Genomic DNA, 16,018 nt, shown 5'->3' with positions numbered 1-16,018 from the left:
GATGAAAACTGTGACGTTCGGCAAGTAGAACTTTGTAGTAAAGCGATACTTCCCTCGGCAAACATAGGGCGGAAAGTGACCCCCCTGAATTTCGCCTTTCCATTACTACGAACAAATAGAAATAATCCCGTTCTCAGATGACGGTATAATAATAGAAATATATCCGTTTCGTGTTCAAATCTGCTTTTACAACTTTATAAATTCGAAGAAAGTTTAATTAAGAGAACCAGAACGATCATAATTTTCTCTTAGTTAGCAGATGACCATGAATTGAAGCAAAGACATATAAGTTTAATTGGAAACTATCATAAAACAATTAATTAGACAATGAGATTTTTAAATTTTATATAACAGAAAAATGGTAATGAATGGTAGTAAATGTTTTCAATGAACGTATGAACAGTATAAACTTAGTAACATTTAAAGTTAATAAACCAAAATTATATATTAGTTTGAATAGTTTGGTGGGAAAGGAAAATGTAATTTGGTCTTTTCCAGTTTTTTTTTTGTTTGCCTATCATATCTGTTTTGAGAAGTTTGTTGTAGCGTTTCGTCTTCTCTTCATCTTCAATAGTGAATATGTGTAATTTCAGTTTAGGCAAGTCTCTTTTACAGATTTGTGAAAAGCGGGAGGATTGTGTCGACATTATCGTTGGATGCCGTTGTTGATGGATTAAATCTGGGGTTTTTATTCTCCCGTATGCTTTTTTATTGTCTTCTCGCATTCTTCAGTGGTGGTTCTCTATGATTTCTGATTAGCCGGAGTCCATTCCGTTCTTAACATTCTACTTGTTTATAAGTACAATTAATTTTTTGTTATCCAATTGGCTCTGCTAGGCTTCTCAACAATCCCTCTAGACGTCCAAAAAGAAAGTGGAATTTTTGTGTGTGGGTGTTACAGGTATGATTAATTACACACAAAACTTTGACGATCAAAAATTCTACCGCGATTCCGGCCAAGAGTTATCGACACTGATGAAATAAGTAAGTAAATTTCGTTTTAAGTCCCATCTCGTAATTTAAATTATTTAGACCATTTGGTGAAAAATATCCAAGCCTCAAATATGGGTCATTATAAGTGAGAAAAATTGGGATCGACAAAACCTATTCATTCGTTCAACATGATCATATGTGATATTTACACCTTCCTCAAACTACTTACCATTTCGAAAATACCAATCCTTTTTTCAATAGGTCGTGGAAAAAATAGGACCAAACATCATGGCCGTTGGGTTCAATATTTTTACTCTAAAAATAGAATTTTTCCCTCTAAAAATAGAATTTTTCTCCATTTCTCCATCTATGAGTTCAAGGGCGAATTACAGCGTCCCTTATGAACTTTATTTAGCGGTGGTATTGGTTCATTTTCCTCATCTGGATGTACGTGGCACCATTTATGACCCTCCTCACGCTTTTGACGTCAGTTGATATCCCAGCTCTATGAGCGATTTGCCAATCTGTCACAAGTAATTTCAAGCGATCCTGGTAAATTCTTCTTTCTGTAGACTTCTGGCTTATTTAAAAAGATATAAATAGCTTTTATATTCCTTCTTAAGCTTCTTGATATTTCCGAAATCGATATTATACTAATTTTCGGTATTAATATTATTGGGGGTTCAGAAAGCGTCACAAATCTGGAATCACAAACTTTTATATAGATAGTAGCAATAAGCTGAGTTTTCTAACTTGGTAAATTAATGAAAATATAAAATTCTAACTATAGACAAAATACAAGCATAAATAAATGCAAAACAACATAACATACGCAGTTTTAAAAGCTGAACAGGAAACAGTCACCCGAGATGTTCACAAGTTTCAAGTCATGTTCAAGTCAAGAATGATTCATGAATTGAACAATAACAATTTCTCTGGTTGAATCTGTTGAACGGAAGGCTCTCACGAAACGGTTTCGTTCAACTTTTGTTGATCAAACAAAGTTGAATCGAGAGAAAGCGTCGTTAGTAAGGCGCTCGAATAGGTTAAAACCGTCGTGACGGATTGGTCGTGCAGGTTTAGCGTAGTCGAGCGCCGTGTTTTTCATTTTATTTATTCTATTCTATTAATACATCAACGTACCGATGACAACAACAAGTAGATTATTTCTTATTAAAAATATACTTTAAATAAATAAAATATACTTTAGTTATTATTATTTGTTAGAATATAACAAAAAATGCACATCGTCAGATTGAAAGTGAGAGATAAATAAATTGTCAAAGAAAGAAAGGAACTGAGTTTTAGCACTAGTGACTTCAGCAGACTAATTCCGAAACAGCGCAATGAACAAAATTTTTCAACGATAATAATTATATATTTAGGTTTAGTTTAGTTGTAGGGAATTGTATGAGTGAGAGGTGAGGCAGCGGCGTTTTATTCCACACCCCGCTGCCCACCTTATTTTAATTGTACATATTGCGTGGATGAAATCGTGTGAATGTATTTATTAGTATGCAAGTATTTATTTGTGTGAAAGGTTCATTTTAACATTATTTTTGGTTAGATTTTAAGGGAGGGCTCCGGTGGAATGTCCCACCCCCGAGCCCGCCAACCTAGGTTAGTACATTTTATTGGTGTGTATGATGATTTTATTGTAAAAATCGTATTAGGGCACTGCGCCACGTGTGAGGGACAGCACTGGGTCACCAAGCATCCGAACGCCCCTCCACTACAAGAAGAGGGAGTCGGTAGTGAGGTGACACANGCATATAACACATTTAACCCCATGTTTGCTTGATTTAACAGGCCGAAGACGTGCCGTGTTTTCCCGAGTATTTCATTTTATTTATTATATTATATTAATACATCAACGTTTCGATGACAACAACAAAGAAATTATTAAATTAAATAATTAAAAATGTATTATTATACAACACAACAGAACACAACAATTAAATATTTTCTCATGTGATTAATTTTTTTGGGAAACTTTTCGATTTACTGTAATATTTTTTATTGAAAATCTCTGTAAAATTCAAAGAAAAGTTTCGTCAGGTTTAATTCTTCCTTTGAAATAAATATTTTTTTGTAAAACTGTCACGGTTTTCCCACCCGAAGTCTCGACTGTCTCGGATCACTCCACTTTTGACTTTTACGAGTCTTGTAACTTTATTAATTTGTTTAAATATACCGTTCTATATAATTTTATATTATTTCATATTTTCTCGCTTTTCTCTGTTTTTCTTACTTAATACAGTTTAAGCGACACTTTCAGAAAAAATATCTTTAAAGTAGCAAAATATATCAAAAAATGATGTCAGGCTAGACAAGCAGAAATTTAAAAAATATCTTTAGACAATGTAACTTTATAAAAGATTTAACCATGCATTCATTTTTATTTTATTTTATATATTTGTTATTTATTTCAAATGTTCCCCATTTTTTCAATGTTGTATGTTGTTTCCCCTGCCAGTCAGCATGTATGGCCATTACCAGCACCTCGCATTTTTGGGGATGGGATAATTTCCATTTCTTCCCTATTCATATTATTATTCTTAGCTATTCAACACTTTATTCTTCTTATTAATTATTCATTATTAAGACTACAATTACAACTCATCTACGTTTGATTTCTCTTGATTCCATTTTGTCCTACTTGCGGTTTTTCGTAAGTACGGAAGAACACATTTTCAGTTAGCAAGGCGCTTGAATAGATTAAAACAGTCGTGACGGAAAGGTCGTGCAGGTTTAACGTAGTCCAGCGCCGTATTTTCCCCAGTATTTCATTTTATTTTATTTAGAATTATTCTATTATTATATAGAATTATTCTATTCTATTAATAAATCTACGTTTCGATGATATCAATAAGCTGGTTATTTATCATTAAAAAGGTATTATTATAAAATAATAATAAACATTACAAGAGAACACAACAGTTAAATCAATTTCATGTAATCAATTTTTCTGGGAAACCTTTCGATTTACTGGGATATTTTTTATTTCAAATCTCTATAAATTTCAACAATCTTAAAAAATTTTCAGCCAATTTAATTTTTCTATTTTTTTGTAAAAATGTCACAACGCGGCTCTTCCACTTGATGTCTGGACTGTGTCGGATCATTCCGCTATCACTACGAGACTTTTACTTTTATTAATTTGCTTAAATGTATCGTTCATTATAAATTAATTATTTTATATTTTATGTGTGGTGTTTAGTGACCAGCCTGATTGTTTGAAGATCGTGAGATGCTGTCGGGTGTGACGTAGGTTTTAGAAAAACATTTTCTTTATCGACCTACTTTTCGATCTTTATGAGAGTGGCACTCTCAACACGACACCCAATAATGACACATTTACACAGACAACAAACACTCTGAGCCAAGAAGATGATCTTAATAAAGATCGAAACGATAAAGAAAATGTTTTTCTTAAACCTACGTCACACCGGACCGCATCTCACGATCTTCAAATAATTTATATTTTATATTAAATATGTTCTTTTTTTTAAGCAGGCTTTGTTAAAATGTCTTAACTATTTCTCTCGTATAGGTTTGAGAAAGATAGGAGGAGTGTGTCGACGTAATCTTTGCCTGTCGTTGTTATTGGTAGATTTAATCTGTGGGTTTGTGTGATTACTGTTTAGTCGGAGTTTTCCACTCTAACAATTGTACTTTTTCAAAACCTAAATTTCTACCCCCCTTTTGTAATCCAATTGGCTCCGCTAGGCTTTTTAAAAATCCCTCTAGACGGCCAAAAAGAAAAGGGAAATATTTATGATTGCGTTTACAGGTTTGATTGATTACACCAGAAACTTCGTTTGACGATCAAAAATTCCACCGCAATTCCGGCCAAGAGTCGTAATGAATATTGATGACATAATTTAAATCCTCAATTCCGTTTTAAGTCCTATCTCGCACATTAAATGACTTAGATCATTTGGATAAAAATGTTTGAGCCGATTGATCGGCCTCAAATACACGTCAAGAATTTGTGAATAAAGATTATTCGGTTTGAATGATATTTTTATATTATCAATAAGATAGGTTTATTGATCTTAAAAGGATTAATATCATCACGATGACCTACTATATGAAACATCAGAGAGATGTGTAAAAAACGTCTATTACATATAATTAAAATGTGCATTTGAGGTGGTGTACTGAAAATTCCAACATCGACCATTTCACATTATATATTCAATCTAATAAATACGTTTAATATACATAAAACTCAAAATGAGATATGGACTAAGTATTACATAGAATAAAACAGTTTGTTTCTTAAAAAAAACAGAACAAGGGGACCCAAAGACTTGCTGGTGTGCTTAGGGATATTTCTTTTATCGCGTGGCTTACACGCTTTCTATAAAGAACCAAGGAATAACACGTCTTAATTAAGTGGTACACATCGAGCACCCTATTCACTTGGTGATAAATAATATTTACAATACTAACTAAGACAACAAGAAAAGCACCAAGTCAGCACGGACCAAGCAGCATATAAAACGGATAAAACACCCTGGTATAAAATGGGCCGGTAATAAAAGTCTCCGGGGTTGGAAAATCAACGAGGGAACATTGCTATACGGTGTTTTATTTACACCGACATTGCCTTTGTTGCTCCGAGGCAAACACAGATAAAAGTGCTTTTAATAAAATAAATATAATTAAAATTTAATGCTAGGCTTTGATTGTATTACCCCGGTGACAAAGACAAAACATAAAATAAAGCAATTTTTTTTACTCTTAATAGAGTAAGGCTCTAATTAGCCGTTGGGCGTCGCGGGCCAGACCACCTTACATTTTGCACTCTATTCTCAATTTAAAAACCATGGGTTACGCCGGGATTCGAACTAGGCTACAAAGACAAGAAAAAGATAAATAAACAACTGGCTGATAAATCATTGTTTTTTTTATATTAAAGTCGAAATATTTTGTTTAAATTTATTTTTATATGAACAAACATCGTATTTTGACGAGTTTTTGTTAAAAAAGGGAATTGAATTTGTAACAATGTCAGTTAATTAAAAGCTACTTCGATAAGCAATTGACTGGCTTTGAGCAAGTTTACTTTGTCGGATCGATGTTGAACAAGCTGTAAATAATGTGTAAACTTGCTTATCACAGTTAAAATCTAGAGATGTCAAGTCCCGTATTTAGCCCAGGGACACAGCTAAACGCCAAACTTCGTCGAAAGCCGATTAAGTGGGATTGTCGGAGTTGTTTCAAGCCCCGGGTGTGTCTCTCTCGGCTCGTTCAACTCGCCCGTTATAAAGAATACCTCGAATAGGTTTGACGTTGTGAATTCAACTCAGGAGGAGAAACACTTGGCAAATCTAAAGTAGGTTGCCTCTCCCTCCTCATGAATGTAGACGAGAGTGGAATTATGAATCAATTCAATTTGAACGGCACATGTTTCGACACGGACAAAACGCAATTCTCACTCGAATATCAAAATTATTAATTATATTGCACAAAGCAGAAATAAATATATAAATAAATAAACAAAATGAGATAACGACCGCTGTTAATTTTTACATTCAGGGTCATGCAAATTTCTACTTCTTGTTTCAGTTGAACAAATCTTTGTGACATCTATAAGCTGTTATTTATTTGTAGAGCCAGAAATAAGGTCCCAAAAGGCTGCTGGTTTCATTTGGCTCATAGACCGGATGTTAAAACTTCCGATAACACCTCATAACTATAAAAAAGAATTAAAAACTATTAAAACCTTAGCAAAAAACAACGGTTATCAAGAAGTGTTTATTGATAGGTTGCTAGTTAAAAGAATAAAAAAATTAACTTTAAACGAATCAACAATAGGGCTCAGTCACCCCACCACAAATGAATCAGTAGGTTTCCGTTGTTTGCCATAAATTGGTGAATTATCGCAAAAAGTTAGTAAATTTTTTAAACAAGAAGGTTTTAGAATAGCATTTAGAAGTACGGGTTCACTTAAAAACATCCTCTCAAAACCTAAAGACAAAATAGACAACTTGACAAAAAGCGGGGTTTACCAACTCAATTGTATTGATTGTGATATTAAATATATAGGACAAAGGGGTAGAGAAATAAAAACAAGAGTAAAAGAACACTTGCCTAAATCGAGCAAATTTTCGGAATTTAAGGACCATCTAAAAGAAACAAAACATAATTTCAATTCAAATTTAAATACAAGAGTGTTACATAATTTCAACAAAGTGAAAGAACTAGATTGGTTTGAGAAATTTGAAATTAAAAAATGTAAAATTGAACATGGTGATAAATGCATTAATAATATAACAGATTTTGATCTACCTCCCATTTTAAATATGTACATAAATAATATGAAACATCCAAATAATTAATCTAATTATTTTAATTGTTATTATTTTTATAGTAATTTATAGTAATATTAAGTATTTATTATTCTAATATTTATTTGTGTTATAATTTCCGCGTTTCGCACGTTCAAATTGAGCGTCATTAAAAAAATCAGCTGATAATTGGAACGTCGCGTTGGCGGAGGTATCAGCGGTTCACTTTGGCAATTCATGTCGAGAGACGTGGTTGTAAAAGTCCTTCAACCTGATGATGAGCTAAAAGGCTCGAAATCCGGATCGTTGCAAAACAACTTACTGTAAATTGTAGGAACTATCCTTTTAAAAAGTATAGCCTAATGGTCTTTCAATATGGTCGTATAATTACGTAATATAATTATAATTATAATATACTAGTTATTACGTCTTCAAAGGGAGACTTATCTATTTTGTGTCCCTCTACTGCCTCAGGTGGTAAGGCGTGAATTTGCGTCACAAAGTAGTTGATGTTAGTTTTGTTTCAGTTGTACTAGTTCTTGAGGTATTTTTCATCCTATTCAGCAAAGTAGCTCGAATCTATATCACATCTAAATGAAAGCTAGACATGTGTTGGATGGTGCCTTTACTCGCAATGCTACCCGATCATTTGAGATGAAATCTGAAAACGAGAGAATTTTTTTTCTGGATTTATGGATGCCGGGCCTAAGTCACTTATTTCCTTTGCAGTAAATCAGTTTAGCTGTGTTTGGTGGGAAACTTTTTACCGAGATTAGTAGAGTAACTAGTACAGTGGAGTTATACAGTTGAAGCATTCTTGGATTTAGATCCAGGAAATAACACATAGATCTATCAAATTAACCTTTCCTAAATTTCAAATTAACTCTATTAGGTTTTGTGGTCCGATTGACCAAATAAATTCTTTTCGATTAATTAATCTTTATCAAAAGTTTTGGTTGAGATAAAATAGTCAGTTTCACGAGCGGGATTCGAACCCACGACCTTCGGCTAAATACACCGCTGCTCTACCACTGGATCGAAGTCACGATAGCTCAAGTGGTAGAGCAGCGGCGTAATTAGCCGAAGGTCGTGGGTTCGAATCCCATTTGTGACACTGACTTTTTTATCTCAACAAAAACTTAATTAAAGATTAATTAATTTTAAATTAACTGTTTTAAATTTCAAATTAACCCTTTTTAACTTTAAATTAAATTTTTAAAATTTCAAATTAGCCCTTTTTAACGTCAAATTGACCTTTTTTAAATTTCAAATTAACCCTTTTTAACTTTAAATTAAATTTTTAAAATTTCAAATTAGCCCTTTTTAACGTCAAATTGACCTTTTTTAAATTTCAAATTAACCATTTTTACCTTCAAATCAATTTTTTAATTTCGTTAAAAATAACTTAGAAAATAGTATTAAAATGTAAGCATGTAAAGTGAAATTCCTGTAAATTTGACCATATTGCTTTTGATAATTTAGAGTTAAAAGTGGTTAATTTGAATTTATAAAAGGTTAATTTGAAATTAAAAACGGTTAATTTGAAGTTAAAAAAGATTAATTTAACCGAAAAACTTATATAACATAATCAGAAACATACAAAGATCTATATACAGTAAACACATGGCCGTGACTGGATCAGCAATATTTGCCAATCCAAAGTTAGCCCTTGACTGTTCACGCTAATAAATGCAATCACTAACACGAGACGATAAAAGATAAATTGTACGCTAGTGTTTTTAAATAAACAATAATGAAAAATTCGAAAAAGTACGTAGAGAAAAACATGCTGCAGTACACGAGAAAAATTGTGGTTCAATTTCTCTGCTTAATGGTGATTTATGGTGATAGTCGGGTTACCAGAGATGCTGTGTCACATTTAGAGGAAATTTCTATCCGGAAGACAAATAACAGCCAAGAAAGTCGACAAACGGCCACTTAAGCGGTTTAATTAAATATAACTTCACGATAAACCACTGGAACTAGAATTTATAACTATAAATTGTATTTTTTTTTAAACTGAAAGCTTCTACATGAACCAGAGAAAATTCGAATATTAGATTTTATTTTGCAAATCGTTTTCAAACGTGTCGTTCTGTTTGTTGACAAGATTGTTGAATTTTTGTAATGAGATTTGCTTAAAAACCTGCAAAAAAATCTTTTAAAGACAAAATTCTGTACATTCTGCTAATAAATGATCCGTTATTTTAACATTTATATCAATTTAATTTAAATACGTGATTATTTCGAGAATTAAAATTATTGAAGCACTGAAATTTTGGAAATTTTTGATATTTTTTTTATTAGGATATTATTTAAATAATGTTAAGCTGTAATTGTACATTGAGGCCATTAAGTTGAACGTCGTTAATTCCAGTTTTTGGTGTGAAAGAAAACGTCCCTTCAGCCTTATTAATCCGAACTTATATTAGTTAGTGTTACAGGGGCTGGAGGTAGCTGAGTCAAATTAAGGATTATTGTTCTCAAGAGGATTATTCCCGTCCCAACGTTGATTAGCCTCTTGGAAGCACAAGAAACCACTCTACTGTTTAGTTTAGTCCATTCCGAAACACAATACAGTTTTGAGCAAGTTTATAAATGTATGATTTGATACCCCATTTAAATTTATCTGAATCGCCATTGATCGCTGGATAAATTTAAGATTTTCGTTCGTTTTTACCTGATATGAGTTTTGTATTTTGTTTTTAAAACTGCGCTATTCATGCGAAAAATTATTATCATTACATTATTTTTATTTATTTATTTATTTTTTATAAAAATGTATTTAGAAAAGAAAACAAAATATTACATTTTTTTTACAAAATAACAAAATAATACTTGTAATGGCATGATCTAGTCATCTGCCAGTTGACCCTTACATATTTACATTCAAATAAAACTTAAATTAACATACAAATTATAAACTTAACATAAAATTATCTCTGCAATTCAGCGCATCTATAATATATCTATACAAACTAAACCAATCTTTCCCATTTAAATGTTTTATATACTCACGGAATCTGTGGAACCAAATTAACCTAATGTTCTCCAAAGTTGGACAAACTGTCAAAAAATGAAACAAATCTTCCACCGTTTTTAGTTTACATATATAGCATGCTTGGTCTCTTCTTTCCTCCAGCCAAGGCTTAAAATTTAAATATAATAATTGACCTCTAGTTCGAAAAACAACCTTGATCAAATTCCAGTTGTATTCCTTATACAAGTAATTGTTGTCTCCAAGATCGAAGTTCAATTTCTTGTATATTAAATGGTATGTAGAACATTGCACTTTTCTTAAACATTCTTCTTTATGATGAGTTTCTACTGCCTGCAATAATTGTACTGCCCAAATTTTGAAATCTTTCGCATCTGCAAAATTTATACGAGAACGACAGTTCAGTCCGGAAGACAACACTTCCAATTCTTTAAACCAAAAAATGTTTTTTTTATTATCTCCTGAGCAAGGAGGTAGGGCAAACGATCTTGTTTCAGACCCAAAACCCGCTGTGTATAATTTAAATGACTCCTCAACGTATACACAAACAAAGGTCTAAAGCCTAATTCCAAATAAAGAAAATAACTTGGTGTATAATAGGGAGCGCCAAACAACTTCTTAATAAAAAAACAAATAAGTTTTTCTACCACTTCATACTGATGGTACGGGGACCGCGGTAGCCGAGTGGGTAGCGTGGAGACTCTCACGCCGCGGTCGTGGGTTCGATTCCCACCGTCGCCTCTGGCCCTTTTTTCCCGATAACCCCCAATTTGAACAACATATGTAAGAATTCGTCATGGCTAACATGCAAAGATCATAAGGCCAATAAATAAAAAAAAATAAAAAAAATACTGATGGTAGCACCATACTTGTGACGCATAACACATCACAGCCCTAGAGACGGAATTAAAAACTTTATATTTACTTTTTAGAGGAACATCTCCTCTATTGAGAATACCGTTCCAGGATATAATCAATCCTTGTTTAGCAACCCTAAGTTTACTGGCCAAATGCATATTGAAGGAAAGTAGAGGAGTCAAAATTACACCTAAATATTTGTACTCTTTTACTACCTCTATTCTTTCATTTTCTAAAAACCATCGTTTATTCTTTGATGGTCTACCACCATTTCTAAACACCATAATCTTAGTTTTATTCAAATTTACTGACGAATTCCACATTCGGTAGTATTCTCCCAACCTGTTTAACATCTTTTGAAGTTGAACCGGTTCAGTACTAATCAAAACCACATCATCTGCATTCATTAAACAGTTTACATTTGATCCTCCAACAAACAGACCACCACCCAAAAACTCGGGTAAATTGTTAATAAACAGCGAGAACAGAAGAGGGGGAAGCAGACAGCCCTGCCTTACACCTACTCTAGTTTCAAACGTACTTGTGACCTCTCCCCTACACAGCACTCTCTGTCCCGCTATACAACGACTTTAATACCTCGATAAACTTACTGGAGATCCCATAATTATACAGTTTATAGAAAATGGCCATTCTGCTTGGCGAATCGAACGCCGACTTAAAATCAACAAAGCAGCAGTAAATTTTTCTACGTTTTACAGATAATTTCAATTTTATAATGTTAGTTAAACTAAAAATATTATCCACGGCGGAATATTTTTTCCGAAATCCTGCCTCTGACTCTGAGCATTGGTAGCGAAAGGTTGTGTTACCTGTTCTCTGTACAAAGTCGTTGTTTTTTGTCGCGTTTACCCCGATATTTTCGGTGAAAATTTACACATTGTAGTGGTGGAGTGTGTTGAACACATTTCTGTAGATTTTATTGGATGAATTCCGGTGTAATTAGTGGAAATTGACACGGAAACAGTGAGTTAAATGGAACTATTTTATAATCAGCTAAATAATCAGTAGTGGGGCGATAGAAAAATAGTTTCAAGTGGGGACTAGTTCAAGGTCGCCTTAGAGGAAAAGGGCTTAAGGTGTCATTGTATATTATCAGAATTTCAGTCTGATAAATTCAGACAACCACTAAGGTCAAAACAAACAATGAAATATTTTAATACATGCTTCTATAAAGTTAATTACTATTTGATCTTAACATTAGGCTTGTCTTGACAGTTCGTAGTACTATATGCAATATAACTGTAACGGTTTTTGGAAAAAACAAGGTTTTTTTTAGACTTTTAATCGCCCAATACACGCTGTCGTGCTTAAGCACAGTTTTCATTTACTGGGATTCCTATACGCTCTCAATATGGAGCCAAGGAAAGCCCTTCAATTAAGTGAGACACATCGAACAATACTGACTTTCTCTTTAGAAGTCAAATGTCAGCTTAAATCGGGTCATAAAAATTCAGATTCCACGAGGCCATTTATTTCTATCGATCCAGCATACCGTCGCTGCCATTTCCTTTTAATCATATTTTTTATGGCGTTTTTAGCGTAAGGGGCCCGGCCGGAAGTCGGGATGTCCCGGCCTTAGCCGGATCGTTCCACGTGTGTCCCATGTAAAGAGAAAAATGGACAGAGATGAGAGATGCCTTTGCTCGAAATTCGGGTCTGGTTCAAAAAGTATGTTTTATTTTTTACTTTGCAATATTGCATTATATAGAGAAAATTACAAACTGAATAAACCAATAAAAAAGCCTATTTATTTATTTTTATTTTTTATTCTCAGTCAACAGCCAAATTTATGGCTAATCAATTATGTTAAGAAGAATCGGCCCAAGACATTAAAACAAAAGAAATCAAACTAATGTTTTGTTTTATGATTATTCAGAAATCGTGAGATGCGGACTGGTGTGATGTAGGATTCAGAAAAACATTTTCTTTATCGTATCAACGTTTCGAACTTTATTGAGATCATCTTCAGGGCTCAAAGGGTTTGTCTTCTGTGTAATTGTGCCATTCTTGCGTGTCGTGTTGTGAGTGCCGTGTTTTGTTTTATGATTATTCGGAAATCGTGAGATGCTGACTGGTGTGATGTAGGTTTCAGAAAAACATTTTCTTTATCGTGCCAACGTTTCAATCTTTATTGAGATCATCTTCAGAGCCTGGGATTTATAAACATTGTTTACATTTAACAAGTACATGTAGGATGTGAAAAAAAGTGAATTTATACAAAAAAATATTTTTTATATTCAATCAAAGTATTTCAAAGTATTCCGAATAATCGTCGACTAACGGTCACTAATCACCACACGTTTTGTTTTATGTTATTTAGCATATATTTGTGATTAATTTGACTCCAAAAATTTAAAAATGAAGGCATTAGAAGCAAGTAAAAAATAATTACATATATTAAAAAATCCGTGATAGTTGGAATTTGAATAGATAGTTCTTAATTGTTGAGATAAAAACAAAGTTTCTTTTATTCTTTATTTATTTGTTTTCATATTATTTGAACAATTTCTTATATCCCTGCACTGTATGAAAAATCTTCTGGATCTTCCTTTTTTTCATGGTTTCTTTCATCTTCCTTCAGTTTTCTCATCCCATGACTTCTCGTCTTTCATGCAACGACTGGGATATCTTCCGATTGTCTCAGATTTTTTATTCCCGTTTCGTAGAAGCCTTACCTTTAGAAATATCCCCTATTTTGGATGGGTTGTCAATTATTTATCGGATTTTTTTTAATCCTCCCACTCATGTGACGGTCTCGGGGGTGTTCTTTTCCTTCAGTGCGGGAAAACACAACAGCAAGACAAAAGACAAAAACAAATATAATTTTGGTAAGGTTTACCGATTTCAGGTTGGCTATAGTGTAAAAATATAATTTAATAATCAAAATAAGAAACTCAATCAATTGAAGAATTTAAAAAATTAAAAATGAGTTGAAGAATTTCCGACAAAAGAACGAGAATCTCAATTTTGGGTATGTTACAAATCTTTGGACCTGAATTTAAAGAACAAACATTAACTTAGTCATAATAATTACCTTCATTTTATGCGAATGATAATGAAAGTAAGCAGAGGACTTCTGGATCTTAACTTCAAGTTAGCCGCCGGGGCTGGAAGTTGGCTGCTCTTTATGCAACGAAGAGTCAAAAGAAGATATTCATATTATTTCGATTCTGGCGGAATTCAGAGTTATGTACTTCGGTAAAATTAAATTGACCAAAGATGAATATATCGATTTGATAAATAAGAAATAAATTGAAAGCCCTTTACAGCTTGCATCCCAAGTAGCCACCGCAGATTTTTATTGATGAATTTAATTATTAAATCGGACATTTTTAATTTACTTTAATGTGCTGAAGCCCGTATTTAATTTTATTGTTTTATATTTATTGGAATGGGGCCTTTCACAGTTAAAAAGTATATAATACTGTTTATTTGTTTATTGTGTTTTTCTATGTACTATTTTTGTTTTTCAGTTTTTGTAAACAGATTTTTTTGATCCATTCATTCACTCATTTGAGATTTTTTAATATTTTTTTTTTAACATACTTCAGTACAAATTTAGCTACTATATATTGCAAGAAGACCTGTCTGGACAATAGATTTGTTTTCCATATGTAATAATTCATTTTAACCTTACTTAAGAACGAAACGTTCAAAATTTAAAATATACCTCGTTATTTTTTTAAAAATAAAAAATACAATACGATCCGATAATCAAATTACCTTGTCGAGCAATTTACAAAATTTAAGATTTATCCATTTTGCGCTGATTTCCTCCAAGGGTGTTTGTACTTTTAGGAACCTTTCATTATCGAGTGTAATGTCATTAGGAAAAAGTTAGGTAAACAGAGGAAAATGAACTTTATTAATCTGGCCGTAGGCTCATCTAGCTAACTTATTGCCGGCCGGGGCCGAACTCGTTGGAAGTGCGATTTTAAGAGGAAAACTTTCAAGCTAAAGGCTAGGCTATGTATTACGCCTCCAACTTTGCAACCGTGTAAGCCATTTTGTTTTCTTTTAATAGTTTTATCAACAAAAGATATCGAAGAATCAATATTACGTTTATTTATGAAAGGGAATATTTTAAATAGATGCTAAAGACTCTGAACCCTTACATAAACATGGTTGTTAAATTAATAAAGCGAACTTAAACAGATAACAAATTTTTTATAGTATTAAATCAATAATCCTCGCTTTGAGCCTAATGAAGAAAAATTACGTAATGTTGATAAGTAAAATTTAAAAATAAACAAAACGTGCAACACTTTAATAAGTTTGTATTGCCCAAAATGTATACATTCTGCACAATCTCACCATCGAACTCATTTTCTCCCACGTAATTACTCAATTATCAATTGGCTTGTTCAATTTATCATTTAATATTCCATATACACTCACAAATTCTTTCTAGAACGTGCACTCATTCATTCACGCAGTTATTCAACTATTACCACTCATTTGCTTACACTCTCATTTAGTCACTTGTCTGATCTTACACTCACACACACAAACTTTTTTTTAGAACACGCACTCACTCATTCGTTCACTCATTCGTAGTCAATCCCTTACACGCTTATTAATTCAGTTTTCTTTTACATTCAAACAAACTCACTCAGAATCTTTTTAGAAACGCTCATTCACTCACTTAATTATAGACCCTTCTCTAACACGTTCACATTCACTTATCTCAATCCATATATGGATCATAATTGACCATATTTATTATTCCAATTAATTATTCTTATTATCTAAGGTCTTGACCAAGATAAAAAATGTAGTGCCACGAGGGTTATTCGAACTCATTCGCCAATGAAAAATGGCAAAAAGAGGGAAAATTCGAAAGTAGGTCGAAATGACGAATTGGTGTCTGAGGGTCAAAGTCACGATAGCTCAAATGGTTAGAGCAGTG

The 16,018-nt window shown here is 32.7% G+C and overlaps 1 protein-coding gene and 1 non-coding gene across 2 annotated transcripts in view; both read left to right on the top strand.

Moving 5' to 3' along the window:
• LOC106665623 (protein cab-1) overlaps positions 1–16,018 on the top strand; it is an 80,137-nt gene that overhangs the window by 32,768 nt on the left and 31,351 nt on the right. The gene's annotated exons all lie outside the window — the stretch shown is intronic.
• Positions 8,274–8,346, top strand: Trnai-aau. Its single transcript has one exon. It is a non-coding gene; the product is annotated as a tRNA-Ile (tRNA).

Source organism: Cimex lectularius, unplaced genomic scaffold (assembly GCF_000648675.2).
Source record: "Cimex lectularius strain Harlan isolate CLEC.00 unplaced genomic scaffold, Clec_2.1 scaffold1, whole genome shotgun sequence".
NCBI lineage: Eukaryota > Metazoa > Arthropoda > Insecta > Hemiptera > Cimicidae > Cimex > Cimex lectularius.
This window is presented reverse-complemented; position numbering and strand designations above follow the sequence as displayed.